The sequence below is a fragment of the Schistocerca piceifrons genome, chromosome 8, assembly GCF_021461385.2.
Source record: "Schistocerca piceifrons isolate TAMUIC-IGC-003096 chromosome 8, iqSchPice1.1, whole genome shotgun sequence".
Lineage (NCBI taxonomy): Eukaryota > Metazoa > Arthropoda > Insecta > Orthoptera > Acrididae > Schistocerca > Schistocerca piceifrons.
In genome coordinates this window covers 207,198,204-207,216,695 of record NC_060145.1, presented here as the reverse complement: position 1 = coordinate 207,216,695, position 18,492 = coordinate 207,198,204, and the positions used below count along the sequence as shown (strand labels likewise).

At 40.2% G+C, this 18,492-nt stretch overlaps 1 protein-coding gene across 1 annotated transcript in view; it reads left to right on the top strand.

The window, feature by feature from the left end:
• Window positions 1-17,964, top strand: part of LOC124712210 — a 128,559-nt gene extending 110,595 nt beyond the window's left edge. The window contains exon 6 of the mRNA XM_047242506.1: window positions 17,863-17,964. The gene's annotated coding sequence lies outside the window, so the exon portion shown is untranslated. The remainder of the gene's footprint in view (window positions 1-17,862) is intronic.
• The last annotated feature ends 528 nt before the right edge of the window (window positions 17,965-18,492 follow it).

The window sequence follows — 18,492 nt, the reverse complement described above, 5'->3', positions numbered from 1 at the left end:
TGTGAAAATGGACGTAAAAATGGAGCAACGAGTTTATGTGAAATTTTGTTTGAAAACCATGAAACCACCTTCTAGGACTTACAAACTATTAAAAACAGCTTTTGGAGATAATTGTATCAGCCAATCAAATGTTTTTGCTTGGTTCAACAGATTTAATAATGGCTGCAAATCATTTGAAGATGAAACACGGACCCAACATTCCTTCAACCTGAAAAACAAATGAAAATGTTGTGGAAGTTTGCAACTTGGTGCCCTCTGATCATATACTTACAGTTAGGGAGATGGCTGATGAACTTAATTTAAGTTGCTAGTCAGTTCAGTCAATTTTAACTGAATATCTGAAAATGTGTCGAGTGTCCGCAAAATTCATTTCAAAAGTATTGTCAAGTGATCAGAGGCAATACCGACTTGAAGTGTGCCAAGAACCGATTAATCAGACTAACAATGACCCAGATTTGTTAAATAGGGTAATTACAGATGATAAATCATGGGCATGTGGATATGATCCTGAAACCAAAGTGCAGTCTTCGCAGTGGAAGACTCCAGGTTCACCACGACCGAAAAAAGCACAGCAAAGTCAGTCGAAGGTGAAGACAATGTTGGTGATTTTTTTCAATTCTACTGGTATTGTGCATCATGAATTTACCCCTGGAGGACAGGACAGGACAGGAATACTACAAATGTGCCCTTGAGTGTTTATGCCAAAAGGTGTGGAAGACAGGAGTTTTGTGTTACATCATGACTATGCTCTGGCTCATCGTGCCTTCTCCATCATTGAATTTTTGACCAACTTCAAAATTCCTGTGCTTCCACAACTCCCATATTCCCCTGATTTGGCCCCTGCGGACTTCTACCTATTTCCTAAACTGAAATTTTCACTGAAAGGGAAGTGATTTGGCTCAATTGAAGACATCCAGGCAAATATGGAAAGTGTCCTTAACAATCTTCAGGAAAAAAACATTCCAGAAATGTTTCCAAAAGTGGAAACACCATTTGAGTCAGTGTGTTCAGTCAGAATGGGACTATTTTGAAGGAGATGCATCACAGTAGCATGTAAGTCCCACCATTGTACAATTACAAGCCGGTTCTTAAAACTTTCCAATCACACCTCGTAGACTGCTGGACCCGTTGTCTAATAGTAGTACATATAGGCAAGCACATTAATAATAAGTGAACTCTATAAATATACCAGGTGGTTATAATTAAATTTTCCCTATTCAACACATTATAACACAGAAACTAATTACTGTATGAGGACCAAACCTGGTAGCATTAATGTCAAGGACATGGGGAAGAGAAATAATGCAGAATTAATTCGATTGAAAGACTTTTAATGTGCTGTTATGGTACATCATACTGTTACATACTGGTACCATTACTGCTACAAAAGGGGCTCAGTACAGCACCCATTAGTGTCCAGAAGAGTATGAAAGTGCAGAATTGCACTCTGCAAAGCAGAACGAAGCATGTCCGTAGGTATGCTGGCTATTTCTCTTGATATACTGCACTTCAGATCAGCACATGTGTGAATGTTCCCCTGGTAAACCCTGTCCTTCAGGTAGTCCCACAACCAGAAATCACAGGAGTGACATCAGATGATCATGCTGGCCATGCATTTGGAAATGATTGGCTGATAATATGATAATTTCCAAATGTGTTTCAGAGAGGCAGGTGAACATCACGAGTGATGTGTGGTGGGGCCCCATCTTGCATGGAAAACTGTTGAGTTCAATGCATCCATCTCCTGTAGGGCAGGTATGACATGCTGGCAAAGCATATCGCAGGAACACTGGCCAGTCACACTACATGTCTTTGATCCTTGAGTGCCAACCTGTTCAAAAACGAATGGGCCAATGATGAACATAGCCGTGAATCCACGCCATACGGTTACATGTTCCCCATACAGAGGATCTTCACGCACAGTGACTGGAGGTGAAGATCCCAGCACTCAGCAGTTGTGTGTGTTGACCTCACCTGTCAGAGAAAAACTAGTTTTATCTGTCCATAGGACGGTCCAGGGCCAGCCATCATGAATTTCAATCCTTGCAAAAAAGTGTAGAGTGAAGTCCATCATTGTGCATCTGGTGGTTCAAGCTGCTGTACAATATGGATCTTGTACAGATACCATTTGAGAATGGTTTGAAGCAGTGGACCCTGGGATGTTCAACTGTCACGTCACAGCACACACACTGCCTGACTATTGGGCCATCCTCTTCCCGGAGCAACGCCCAGTTCTCCAGTTAATTCGAACTTCTTCATCATGCTCCGCACAACAGGTGGAGAAAGCGGACACTTCTATAATCCTTTCAGCTTGCAAAATTCTCCAACTGCAGCTGCAGCATTACTGTTGTTTTGATAACAGAGCTTCAAAAAATAATGCCCTGCTCTTTTTGTCCAAGGCTTATGTTGACACATCAAGTGCACTGTGACTGGTCTGGTATGAGAGACTATGAATCATGATAACTGATCAATGCACCGGGTGGCCAGAGTTGGAACTGGACCGTTGTGCTGTGATGTATGGAAATCATGCACCCATATTCTGGACATTAATGTTACCAAGTTTGGTACTCATACGGTAATTAGTTTCTGTGTTGTAATGTGTTAAATAGGGAAAGTTTAAATACAACCACTGAGAATTTTAGTTTGTATTGAGAATAATGTCAAACTTAGTGTGTGTGGAGTTCTTCTGAACCAAATAATAATTTGGTTTACCTGTATGTTAGGTAACTGTAAAATTAATGAAATTAGTGGAAATATTTACTAATTCTATAGGGCTTTACCAAGCTTTATGTAAATTCTGCAGGTTTGTAATATCCATAATTTACTTAATTTCTTATTTAAAATACTATTTCAACAATCAAAGCTGTTTTCTAGTTCAGAAGAATAAGGGCAACAAAAATAAGTCAATTCTCAAAATTAAATATGCTTAACAGTTCAAATGAATATATTTTCCGTATGATATATATTAGTGCCTGTGTTATTCTGAATTATGATGCATGCATGTATGAAGAAACAGGCACTGCAGCAACTACAGCCATAATGAAATACATGAAATGCTATCACCATTGTGAATATAAACAGCCATCAGCTGTGTAATGGAACGACAACAATGAGAATTTGTGCCAGTCTGGGACTCATATGCAGATTTCCTGCTTATCGCTAGTGGTTTTCCTTACCATCTAGCTATCTGAGTGCAACTCCAAACTTCCATATGTTGACAACGATGTGTCTACAACTTGTACTCATTCATTCATTATGTATATTCCCATACAGAGGAAACATTTTACTAAAAAAGTTGCTCACCCTGTGCTGGTGGATTAATACAATTTAACAATGTCTGTGTTATTCCAAATTATGGTGCAATGTTTCTTCGGACATGCATGCATGCAGGTTGTCTACATTAACAATTGTGAAGACATTTCACGTATTCCATTATGACTGTATTTGCCGCAGTGCCTGTTTCTTTGGACATGCATGCATATCCATAGAAACATAGTGTTGTAATTCAGAATAACACAGGCACTGCTATATCATTTTTATCTATTGACACTGGGCAAGTGACTTTCAAGTAAAATGTCTTCCCTTTATGGCATTGTACATAATGGATGTATGACTACAGGTTGTAGACACATGGTTGATGCCATACAGAAATTAGGGTCTGGCTGTTAGTCGAGCTTGAATAGCCAAATGGTAAGGAGACTGCTCACAATGAGCAGGAAATATGGCTTTGAGTCCAATCTGGCACAAATTTTCATTGTCATCATTCCATCATACAACTGATTGTTGCCCTGTGTTTCATGTATATTTTGTGTATGTTGTAAACTTTAATTATGAATAGTTTTATACTTTACACATTTTCATAAAAGTTAAAATGTTTATTGGAACAAGGCAACTAGGGTTTTCAATTTAGCTGTCTCATTTCAGAAGTAAACAATTACTAGTTCATAACATTTATACATTCACATAATAGCTGACACTATTAAATTACAGATTCCTATTAAATGTAAATGTTGCTTGAAAAACAATTACATCACTGGAATCAGCAGATTGTAAATTATACTGTAAATAATACTTCGTGAATAGAAATTTGGCAATTTTGTGTACACATGATATGGTTGTAGTGATGTAGAACCACTGGCTCTACCCCCCCCCCCCCCCACCCCTCAATAATATCGCTGCTCTACCGCAGCAAAAACAACTATGTTTACCAGATCAGTTAACTGTAGTGCACGCTCTGCACTATCTGCATTGTGTATATGCTGCGAGAATAAAACTATTCATAGTGATTATTTATTGTCTTAATTACCATGCCTGCTCCCCATTACCTACAGTGGTAACGCCGTTACTTTCTTTTGAACCGTGCCGCGAATTACTGAGCTATACTCATGCTGACACGCTGCTGATCACTGTGGGATTCAAACTTCACACCGCCAAGAATGCACCTCACAATGGTGCTTCATTACCTGGCATCACTACAGAGAGAACACTTGATTCCCAGATAATATATCCAGTGCAACTGTGGTTCTCGAAAAGTCGACAATGTTCCCATTGTTTCAACAACTGCTGGACCAGGGCATCGTTGCCTCTCGCCAAATGGATAAACACACTAAATCACAAATCAAGTATGATATTATCAGTGAAGGTGGTGAGACAGAGCCTGCCACTCCCTTAATTAACTGTGCTACATCGTCAGTGACCATACATGATGAGCAATGGCTGCCCGCCACTGTCCCCAATTCTCACCTGACCAGTGCTAATATACCAGTCAGTGACAGTGTTAATGAACCACACTGCACTCATTTTCATTCTAGTGACTCAGTGCTTATCGACATTCCATGTGCAATGTACCAAATTACTGACACCCTCCAGAAAACTGCAATTGTTGACAAACCATCACAACCATATACAACCACCTTCCACCGCAGAGAACCAATGTTTGCAGGTTATTATGGACAAATCCATCCTACAGGTGATCTTCCTGTGCCAGGCCATGTTTTTCTACAGCCTGCACCTGAACTTTATGTTCTGCACCGTACCGTACGTCACCCAGGTGATGCCACATTTGTTATGGCCACGCTGTGACCCACGTCACAACATCACGATGACCCCCACCAACAACAGCTGTGCTGCACTTTTGGCCACACCTACCACATGACACCACTCAACAAGCAGACACACCTTGTCTACCTGCAACCACACAGGGTTTTCACACCTTGCGACCATAGCATATCAATACGGCAAGCCTTACCGCAGCTACGATCCATGCACCATGGTATAATAAGAAGTACCTACAACAGCCACCACGTCAGGTGACCTACGCCGATGCGCCATCCGTCACGATTGTCACCAACCAGGATCTGTCCAACATGGCTCATTTCTAAGTACCCCACTACGACGCCATCCTCCATGATGCCGACGTACCAGCTGTGACACCTGCCCCATGTCCCATGGTAATCAGTCATGATGCCCACTCTACTGACACACCTACTGCAACTACCTCGCTGTGACGCCATCTGCCACCTCTATTGGTGCCACCAGATGGTGTTCATGAACCCACACCACGTAGAAATTCTTCCAGTCCATCTGTGGCATGAACAGCAAACCAGTGTTCAATAGTATTAGTTGGAAGCAGTCTTGGTTGCAACCAAGACTGTTTCCAACTATTACCACACCATGTACTTTGCATGATTACAATGACCTCATACTGGTCCCGGCCCATTGCCACCAGGCAGATTACCACCGGCCGCACACCAAGTTACATCTGCCGCTGTTACAATTTGACTCTCCACAGGTATAGTTCCCTCTCTGTGAGTGCATGACACAGTCAGCTGGGATCACAGATGACCACAGCAAGGTTTTGGTGCTTTTGAACCACCTCCACACCAACACCAGTATTATCAATGACCTCGTATTGCATGCACCAACCACTGATAGATACAGGACAGTGAAGAGGCTCATACTATAGTGCCTATCACATTTACCCAAACAACAACTCCACCTAGCCATCACTGAGACGTCGCTGGACCACACACCATGTCAGCGCTCTGGTGCAGGTTACGCTTCCAGGTTACGCTTACCAGATCATGCTCTCTGGTCACTATGGCTTTTCAAGTTGCCTGAAAACATACAGACGGCCATGCTAATGCATGAGGACAAATTGCTGGAAACTCGGTTACACCTTGCCGACCTAGCGCAGCATCATGACTTCATAAACAATCGCATCGGCTCCAGCACTGATGTCAACACTGGTTGTATCTACAGCCAGCCCAGGCCAGTCTGCACACTGACTGCGCCCATGGGGACCACTGCGCAGCTCTCACTGTGCAGTGCCCAGCCAATTGACAGTCACTGAGCTGCTCTGACCTTAGCTGAGCTATTCCATGCTGCGCTCGCAGCAGCCTCGCAAGACTCTGATGCAGCAAGGCACCAACAATCAGACACCATGAAGGACCCAGGTGCCGCATTTTTAGTGGAATGTGAACAACCACCTGCCACATTCATGCCCAGCCATTGACCTATGCCTAACCATCACAGCAACTCACCCGGCCAGGAAGCTGCACCTACTCACCTGCTGATAGATGAGAGACTGTCATCTCCTCTTCCTACCTCTGAAACAGTATTGGACGTCACACTAAAGTACCAGCAATTGTTTGAGGAGCTTAAAACCACAACTACTGTGTACACTGACCTTCGCCACACCCATGCCAGCTCATGAGCAGCTAATGAACACCATGCAACTGCTGTTCCAAGCTCATGGCACAACTGCACATCACACAGCAACAGCTGTCATTGCATCAGCAACAATGAGAGCCATCCACAGGAGAATCTGTCAGGCCTTCAGAACCATAGGTCAGTCCAGTGCCTCTTACTTCTGGTGATGATGCTCCCATGAGTGGACCACGTGAAAATAGTGATATTGCTCTTGTAAGTGGGTCAAGTGTGAACAGTGATACTGCCTCTGTGAGTGGAGTATGTGCCTCACATGCTATTCCACATCAGCCCCATAAAAAGATTAACATCATACATGATGGTACTGTATACAGGATTAATACTACTCCCAGTCCACCAGTCCGATGCTGTCCCACCACCTCGCCCCTCACAAACTAAAGGCGGCCAAGGCTGTGATCGAGGAACCATTACACGAGGGCATCATCAGGCCATCAGACAGTGAGTGTACCTCACCGATTACTATGAGAATGAAAAATGATAAAATATGGTTCCTGTGCAGGACTATAGACATTTGAACATGCACACCATCATTGATAGTTATCCTGTACCCAATATTCAGGACTTCTCCCAAGAACTGGCTGGTGCAACCATCTTTAGTGTGCAGAAGAGCTTGTTCGCAGATTCCAATGGCCATAGAGGGCATTGCAAAGATGGCAATTAATTACATCATTTGGCCTATTTGAATTCCTCTTTTATGCCCTTTGGATTAAAAAATGCAGCCCAGATTTGGCAAGGGTTCATTGTTGGCTTGTTTTTTTACCATGCCCCTTTGCTATTGTTACTTGGATGATGTAATTATCTTCTCACAAACATCTCAGGATCATGGGAAACATCTCCAAGTGTTATTTTACAAACTAGCAGAGCTTGGTGTTGTGCTCAAGGAGGACAAATGCCAACTCCGACAAAAATGTGTTACATTTGTAGGCCACCTCATTGACAATTCAGGCTTCCGCCCCACCCCGGAAAAGATAGACAAAATCCGTAACCTCCCACCCCAGCAGACCATCAAGAAATGTGCTTTTTGTGGGGAGTAATTAATTTTTACCGGTAACAACTCCCCCACGCTGCAGAAACACTTCTGCTGTTCACAGAGTCACTCCATGGCAAGAACATGTCGGGCAAATGTATGCCCATGATATGCAAGCCACTTTCGGGAACATCAAAACCAAACTTGCTCATACCACTACTCTTGCACTCCCATACTGGATGTCCATATGGTTATAACAGCCAATGCCAGAGACCGGGAGATTGGGGAGGTGCTACAACAGGAAGTCCCCTGTGCAACCCAACCCCTATGGTTTTCTCATGGAAACTTACCAACCCCCACAAAATGTGCTCAACCTTTAACTGTGACCTTTTGGCAATATAAGAGGCAGTTTGGTACTCCCAAGATGACATCGAGGGCCGGCTGCTTATTGTCGACACAGACCACCGCCCTCTGGTTTATGCTATTAAAAATCCGCCATCAAGCATCTCCCCTTGATTTCACCACCTGGACTTGATTTCACAATATAGTATGGACATCCACTATGTACAGGGAGCAGAAAACATGATGGCTGACTACCTCTCACAACTCACTGGCACATCGGCACACCTTGACTTCAACCTAGTAGCAGAGGCGCAAGCAGCTGACACTGACCTTCAAAATCTGCTATCTGGACACACAATGGGCCCCCAGCTCAAGCAGTGTGCCATTGCAGGCACAACCAAACTAGTTTGGTGTGACGTATCCCATGGGAGGCAATGACCAATCATCCCACAGAACATCAAGAAGACAGTTTTCAAGCTCCTCCACAACTTGCCTCATCCCAAAGTATGCCCAACACTGAAACTCATAAAAGAACATTTTGTTTGGGCTAACATTAAACGGGACTGTGCTGCATGTACGAGAGCCTGCATCCAATGCCAACGGGCCAAGACAGGACATCATGCCCAACCGCCCTTCAGAAAATTCCCCATCCTGAAGGACTGTTTCTAACATGTCCATATAGACCTGGTGGGGCCACTCTCAGATTCAAATGGGTACAAGTACATCTTGGCAGCCATAGACAGGACAACATGATGAGTGGAGGTCACACCTTTAACTGATATCTTGGCCAACACCATCACCCGAGCTTTCATCACACTATGGACTGCATGCTTTGGCTGTTCAGAGTCCCTGACAACTGACCAGCACCAGCAGTTTGAGTCGGTCCTGTTCTCCAAGCTCTGCCATCTCTGTGGGTGCCACCAGTTCCACACAGTGGCCTACCACCCTCAGTCCAAAGGACTGGTGGAATGGTGGCACTGCACCCTCAAGACAACGCTCATATGCCCTGACCAGGAGTGGACAGAAACCCTCCCCTGGGTGCTGCTGGAGATATGAGTTGCTTACAAAGAAGATCTGGATACCTCAGTGGCAGAGGTGCCCTATGGGGAACCAATCACCCTCCCAGCAGAGCTTGTATCATAACCCAACTTGCCAGACCTAGTAAAACGTGTCAGGGCCACATCTGCCACATCCACATCCCATTGCCATCCCACCATGCCAAACTGACCGTCTTTGTGCACAAGGATCTCTAATCGCGTACACACATCATGCTCAGGACTGACACCATCAAATCCACTGTCCACCAAGCACACAGTGGCCCATTTAAGGTGTTTAAATGAGGGCCAAACACTTTTGATATCTTGCAAGCTGGAAAAATGACAACAGTGTCACTGAACCACCTAAAACCAGCATGGACTTAACTGAACACACACGGTGTTTACCCCCTGCCAGCCCAGCTCCAGGCCCCTCAAGGCAATTTACAGTCGGCCTAGACCTGCGAGACTACCTCCCAGAAGACATTTCTGCAACACTGCAGGACTCACTACTCTTGGTTATGTCCAAGTTCAACAATAGACAGTCGGGCTGCAGCAAGGTCCGAGGTCATTAGAGCACTTCACACCCCTCCTCTGCCTATGACTGACACAGCAGGTCCGAAATCCACTCTTTCTTTGGACGGTTACCTGCTCATGTTGCTCCTGGAGCACTTCATAACGATGACTGATACCCTGGACACTGCCTCCGGTGGACCGACAGCCTTACCAACAGTGGTCAACACACCACCAATCACCAACACCTCAACAGACACCACCACTACCCAATCATCACCACCACGGATTTCACTGGCTGGCCTCCCTTTATGGCTGCCCAGGCATCTGGTGGATTGCGATGAATCAGCCATCACTATCACCAATGGGACAACGCATCATTATATACACCCGTCACTGTGCTCCACACTTATGGGTGTGGGGGAGGGGGGGGGGGGGGGGAGGGGGGGGGGGGGGGGACGGTGGGGACATAGAACCACTAGCTCTACCCCGCAATAATATCACTCCCATGTTGCAGCAAGAACAACTGTATTCTTGCCAGATCATTTCTCTGTAGTATGCTCTCTATACTTCACACATTATGTATACACTGAAAGAATAAAAGTATTCATAATGAGTGATGGGAGAGTGAGTGAACATTTATCGTCCTAATTACCACATCTGCTCCCCACTACCTACATACTCAGGTATAATTGGAAATAAAAGAAATAAAAAAAGTCATGTCATTTACAGAGCACATGGATTTCCAGACTGCTGGATTAATGACAGGGCAGCAACTTGTGTTAACCAGTTTGATATAGAAACAGCTAAAGTTTCAAGATTCACTTTTTATTTAATTGATGACTAGTTTCAGGTTACCTGAACCCATTTACAAATTCTCCAGACAGACAGAACAGTATTTTCTGAAATAGCATATAAACCATGTACAGAAGATTATACACATACATATAATAAAGTCAAGTCTGACTATGATATTTCAGAAAATACTGTTTCGTCAGTTTGGATGATTTGAAAATGGGTTCAGAAATCTGAAACTAGTCATCAAGTAAACAAAATGTGAATCTTGCAACTTTGTCTGTTTCTATATCAAAACTTAGCAAATGGAGTTATTCTACTTTGCTATGTTTCACATGGACTAAGTTAGTAGTGACGATGAAAGTCTATATGAAATGTACCATGCAGTGATAATATAGAATTGTCAAGAATAACAGTAAAAATGACAGTGTCACGCAAGCAAGATTATGTACTGAACCTTTAACTGTGCAAGCATATGTAACTGAATAGTGAAGAGTTGTTATGGTGTATGTATTCAAAGAATGTGTTACTGAACGGAATCCAGCATCATCAAGAAAATACAGATATTTTTTGGGAATATGAGGGGGTACCCAAAAAGATGGAATTATTTTTTAAAAGCTGTATTTTTTCAAACCATTTACAAAACAACTCTATCCCCTTCAAAGTACTCTCCATTATAACTAATACATGTGTCTCACCAGTGCTTCCCCAGTTTGAAACATTTTTGTAGTCATCTTTAGAAATCACTGACAGCTCCTCCCTCATTTTTTTTTCTTGACTTATTCAATCTTGTCAAATCAGTGTCCTTCCATGCTCTTTTTCATGTGTGGGAATAAGAAAAAGTCACAAGCAGCTGTGTAAGGTGTGTGTGTCAGTGGAACCATGCCATTCTTAGCCAAAAAACTGTCTAACAGAGATGGCTGTGTGTGCAGGTGCATTGTCGTGGTGGAAGAACCCCAGTCTCCTGTCAGTCACAAATCGAGTCTTTTTTGACAAACAAGGTAACCCACTAATCTCTGACAGTTGGTCAATAGTCTGTCAATAATCTAAGACAAGCTCTCGAATTTTTTCAATATTTTCGTCAATTTGGGCAGCTGATGGGCATCCAGAATGAGGTTTGTCGCCATTTGAATTTCTCCAATAGCATCACCCTGATGAGCTGTTTTCAATATTAAAAGAGTTTCAGCAGCATTTTTACTGCATTTCACAGTTGCATGTTGTTCACTTAAATCTGCCATCATAAAAAATAAAACAAGAACAAAACAGTGCTGGCAAAAACGATCACTGTAGCAAAAATGATCACTGCAGACGAATAGAACAAGCCATGTCAACAACAAAGGTAGCACTGCACTTGCAATGAGTTGCGCTATACATGCCTTTCTTTTTTTTCTTTTTTTTTTTTTTTTATTGACATACTCCAATGCAGTTCCTTTACTGAGTGTTCTACTATCACTGTGTACATAGACAAATGGATGGAGAAGTCTAAAATGGTAAGAAACAAACTATTTTAGCATCATTATATTTCTGATGTTCACATTGTTTGTGAGTGCAGCTTATCATGAATATTTCTTTAAATAAAATGTTTCCATAAGAACTAAATATACTGATGAAGAACTACATTTACTAAATCATACAGCAAACAATTAAATTTATGGAAATATCGATTTAATAAGAAATTAGTTGTTTCACGTAGCTATCATACATGTACTACTAATGAAAAGAGAACAGAAAATCAGATAATAGTAATAATAATAATAATAATAATAATAATAATAAAAACCCCGTGGAGGCCCGGGAAAAGAATAGGCCTCCGGTATGTTCTGCCAGTCGTAAAAGGCGACGAAAAGAACAAACCACTAATAGGGCTAACCCCCCTTTTTAGTGTGATTAGTTGGTTCAGGAGAGAGCTAATGAAGCCTCGGACAAGTGCTGTCATGGTTGGGGACGACGCTTGAACCCTATGCCCGTCCACAATGGTAACGACACTGCTAGCCACACGGAAAATGATTTAAATCCAAATAGAGGTGTTTTGCAGGATATGCTTCCTGCAACCACTCTAGAAGGAAAACAAAGACAGAGGATGAGATGGTCAGATGAAGTTAACTGACACCTCATGTTCTGTTATTACCAAGCAACAAACTTAGGAACCAACACAACTGGATACAGATCACAAGTATACACAACATTTATTACCAGATACCAAGAATTAAAATTTTTAACAGAACAATGACTAGCTGATCAGATCCGCGTAATAATCAAAAATAACAGGATACCCCAGTCAGAATTAGAAAACATCAAACAACAAGTACAACAAATACTGGAACAAAATAATGTGTAATCAGAAGAATAAAATACAGTAATGGACTCAAACATCCCAGAGCAAACAAACAAAGAACAACACGCATCAATTAAACAATCAGAGGAAAACGAAATCTTAAGACAGCCACCAGAACAAGCACAAATAGAACTCGAAGTGACACACATATTAGATATAGAAGAAAAATTTCAGCTCACATATATAGAGTACAAAGATACAAATACAGGCATTAGACCATTCTTGCACAGACCACCAAATAACCCACAAGTCGAAACAACAATAACAACTATCAACACAATCATACACAACAAAATAAATGAAAATACAACTACTGAAGAGTTACAACTTCTGGTTTATATGGGAGCACTCACTACACTAAATATACACACTAGGCAGAGATCAGAACCAACCAAGACACAGAAGAAACCCACAAAACCAGCATGGCAACACAGGCTACAGATAAGAATAGAAAAACTGAGAAAAGACATTGGACAGCTAACACAATTTATAAGAAATGAAATATCAGACAAAAAACGAAAAAGGTTAGGTAAAATCTCACAACAAGAAGCAATAGAGCAATTAGATGAAAAGAAATAGAAATTACAAGCATTGGCCAAACGACTTAGAAGATACAAAAAAAGTGAAAATAGAAGGAAACAAAACCAAACATTCAACACAAACCAAAAGAAATTTTATGAGACAATAGATAACACACACAAAAAAAATAGACAATCCACCAAACATAACAGACATGGAACGCTTCTGGAGCAACATATGGTCAAACCCGGTACAACATAACAGGCATGCACGGTGGTTACAAGCAGAAACAGACACATAGAAGATGATACCACAAATGTCTGAAGTGATAATTTTGCAACATGAAGTCACCCGAGCAATTAATTCTACTCACAATTGGAAAGACCCTGGAAAAGACAAAATAGCAAATTTATGGCTAAAGAAGTTCACCTCAACACATTCACATCTAACTAAATTATTTAACAAGAGATCTGTGTGATTATTTAACAGCTACATTGCAGACCCATACACATTCCCTGATACACTTACACATGGAATAACTTATCTGAAACCTAAAGATCAAGCAGACACAGCAAACCCAGCTAAATATCACCCCATAACATGCCTACCAACAATATACAAAATATTAACTTCAGTCATTACACAGAAATTAATGACACATACAATACACAACAAAATTATAAATGAAGAACAACAAGGCGGTTGCAAAGGAGCACGAGGATGTAAAGAGCAACTGAAATAGATGCAGAGGTGACATATCAAGCTAAAACTAAACAAAGGTCGCTACACTACACATACATTGATTACCAAAAAGCTTCTGATAGTGTACCCCATTCATGGTTACTACAGATATTGGAAATATACAAAGTAGATCCTAAATTGATACAGTTCCTAAACATAGTAATGAAAAATTGGAAAACCACACTTAAAATCCAAAAAAATTCAAATAATATCACAGCACAGCCAATACAGATTAAGCATGGAATATACCAAGGAGACTCATTAAGTCCTTTCTGGTTCTGCCTTGCTCTGAGGCCACTACCCAACATGCTAAATAATACAAATTATGGATACAATATTACTGGAACATACCAACACAAAATCACACATTTGCTACACGTGGATGATCTAAATCTACTGGCAGGAACAAATCAATAAGTCAACCAATTACTAAAGATAACAGAAGTATTCAGCAATGATATAAATATGGCTTTTGGAACAGACAAATGTAAGTAAAATAGCATAGTCAAGGGACAACTCACTAAACAAGAATATTACATATTGGATAACCACAGCGACTGCATAGAAGCGATGGAAAAAACAGATGCCAATAAATATCTAGGATACAGACAAAAAATAGGAATAGATAATACAAATATTAAAGAAGAACTAAAAGAAATATATAGACAAAGAGTAACAAAAATACTGAAAACAGAATTGACAGCAAGAAACAAGACAAAAGCTATAAATACTTATGCAATACCAATATTGACCTACTCATTTGGAGTAGTGAAATGGAGTAACACAGTCCTAGAAGCACTCAATACACTTACACGATCACAATACCACAAATATAGAATACATCACATACATTCAGCAACAGAAAGATTCACATTAAGCAGAAAGGAAGGAGGAAGGGGACTTATCGACATAAAAAACCTACATTATGGATAGGTAGACAATTTAAGAAAATTCTTTATAGAACGAACAGAAACTAGCAAAATACACAAAGCAATCACTCATATAAATACATCGGCTACACCACTGCAGCTTCATAACCACTTCTACAACCCTTTAGATCACATAACATCAACAGATACAAAGAGAGTAAATTGGAAAAAGAAAACACTACATGGCAAGCACCCGTATCATCTAACACAGCCACACATCGATCAAGACGCATCCAACACATGGCTAAGAAATGGCAATATATACAGTGAGCTGGAAGGATTCATGATTGCAATACAGGATCAAACAATAAACACCAGATATTACAGCAAGCATATTATTAAAGATCCCAATACCACAACAGATAAATGCAGACTTTGCAAACAACAAGTAGAAACAGTAGATCACACCACAAGCGGATGTACAATACTAGTAAATACAGAATACCCCAGAAGACATGACAATGTAGTACAAATAATACATCAACAACTTGCCATACAACATAAACTAAGAAAACAACACATTCCCACATACAAGTATGCACCACAAAATGTACTGGAGAATGATGAATACAAATTATACTGGAACAGAACCATTATAACAGATAAAACAACACCATTTAACAAACCTGACATCATACTCACCAATAAGTAGAAGAAATTAACACAACTAATCGAAATATCCATACCCAATACAACAAATATACAGAAGAAAACAGGAGAAAAAATTGAAAAATACATCCAACTTGCTGAGGAAGTCAAGGACATGTGGCATCAAGATGAAGTTGACATTATACCAATTATAATATCAACTACAGAAGTCATACCACTCAATATCCACCAGTACATCAACGCAATACAGCTACATCCAAACTTATACATACAACTACAGAAATCTGTAATTATTGATACATGTTCAATTACCCGAAAGTCCCTAAATGCAATGTAACATATACCGTACAGTTAAAAGGAAGTAACGCTTGATCAAGCTCCGCATCGCTTTCCATTTTTAACCAGACATAACATCTGAGAAAGGGAAGTAATAATAATAATAATAATAATAATACTGGTCTAAGACTCTGTTACAAATTTAGTAACTAATGATTTGAATTTCATATCATCTGTCTCTCTACCACTATCGTGTTGGAGCTCAAAATTACTTTCCTCTACTGATTTTATTCCTTTCATTCGTTCTGATGCTCCACATTGTCCTTGCCTTAATCTTGAAATACTGACTTTTTGCGCATGGTGAATGGTTTTTGCCTTCTTGCTAACACACTGGAGAATATTCCAGTACTGCCTGTATTGCATTGTTAAATCTTGATTAGAGGTAGACAAGTCATTAAATAAAGCTATCTCATCTTAGTACAAGATATTTTGATCGAAGATGTCAGCTACCCTTTTTCTAGGCTTCCAATGTAAATATCTCTGGCCTATTGTAAAGAAAAACTAGATTCACAATGTTGCAAGAAATTTTTAGGGAAAAATTAATTTTCTCATCTGCAGTGTATTCTTGATAAACCTCTTTTCATTTTTCATCCTATAAGTTCTCTCTGCATAGTGTAACAGAGTCAGCAATTGCAAATGTGTGAAATTTTAATTTTCCTTACTTACTTGAACCTGATTGATGAGGATGCTTTATTGCTGCTATTTGACCATCACAATCATATAAACTATTTATTATGGGGACTACATCTATTCAATTAAAGACATTAGGATTTAGACATAAATTATCGGTGTCCATTGCAGTATGTCCTCCTATACTTGCTAGGAATGTTACTGTGGAGGCCAAACCAAAGCCAGGCATAGCAATTACAGGTGCCTTCAGTCGGAACTATCCATGATTAAATATTCATATGCTATCACTTCATAGTTATTTCTACTAGTTTTAAGTCTTGTTTGTGCCCCTTTGAGTGCTTAGTGAAGTTTAAAACATTTCTTTTGTTGGCCTCTTGACTGTCAGAAAAGCTATCTTGCATTTTACCCAGACTGCTAGTGAAGTACAGCAATCAAATGGCTGTCTGTGCCTACATGTGTTTTTATGACTGAGCACATATTTGAAGCACTGAAGGCACATATGCTGTAATAGTGGAATTTATAGAATGGGGGTGCAGGTAGGTTTGTATTGAATGTCTATTTCTGTGACTATACTTGTACCAGAAAAATATTGGCAGCTCAGAAGTTAATTAGGCTCTATGCTGGTACATATATCTGTGTGTTACACATACACCATGTGGCCAAAAGTATCTGAAGACCTATTAGTGAGCATTAATATGGGTTTTATCAACCCTTCTCCTTTACAACAAACCTATCTCCTTTACAGCGGCTTGAACTCTGCTGGGACACTTTCAATGATTTGTGTGTATGCTCAGGCATATTGCTCACAGATTCTGCTTTATGACATTTGAAGTCACTGAGCTCTCCTGACGCATTCTGCTCTTACTGCTTATTAATGGTACAATAGTCCCTGCCTCCTTTTATACTGCCAGGTCCACCTCTTGTGACATCTAGGTGATCAGTTCCACATTACATTTTTGATCACGTAATGTAGATTAGCTATAATTCAATGGCTACTATCCTGACTTTCACTTATTAGAATACTTATCACCATTCTAAGTCCCTGGCTTGCAGAAGTCCTGCCTAAGAACTAATCACAAATTGGAAATGAGTGAAGACTTTTTTTCCTGGCAATCATCATATCTGTGCCTGATAAATTTACACTGTATTTCTGAGATTTTTTATTCAGGAAAATATATAAAATAATCAGACTTGCTCTTGATGGAAATAAAGAAAAGAATGAAAAAAGAGTTTCATACACTAGTGAAAATATAATGTGCAATTTGAACAATATTACAGCCTAAATTAAAATAGAACTATAGTTTTAATGTACACCTTAATGACCAGCACAAATATCAAGTGGATAAAATTACCCCATCTCTGATAAAATTATTCTCATTGCAGGTCCTGCAAGAATCACTAGAATTGATGATCAGTCAGCCAATACCAGAACCATTGTCTTCTTGGAAGAGAGTTGCAGCTGCTGTCACCGTGGGGTCATGTCAGAAATGTGTTTGTGTATTTGATGCATACTGTTACAGTGCATTATTTTATAGTCCTTTGTGTCTGTCAGTTTTTCCAAATATGTATAATCCTGGAGAATACAATTTTTGTAACTATTTTACAAATTTGCATTATTCCTCCACCATTTCATATACAGGAATAGCTCCACACACAGGATTGCTCCACAATAATTTTCATCGAATCCTGCTTACCATAGGGACAATTGTTGACTCATGCTCTGTGAATTCTTAGACATTACATACATAATTTTGTAGTTAGCAGGTGTTGTGAGGACATGTCATGAAGACAATACACTCTGCAGGGTTCAGAAATAAGAACCACTTTTTCACTTTTCACAAAAGAAAGAAAACTTTGTACAAATTTATTTATTTATTTATTTTTATTTATTTATTTATTCTCCATGGATTTGTTTTGGATAGTTTACATATTGATCATTTCCCTTTATAACATTGTGGGAAACAGTTGTATACAATAGGTCTACAGATAAAAAAATTATGTTGCTTTTTTCGG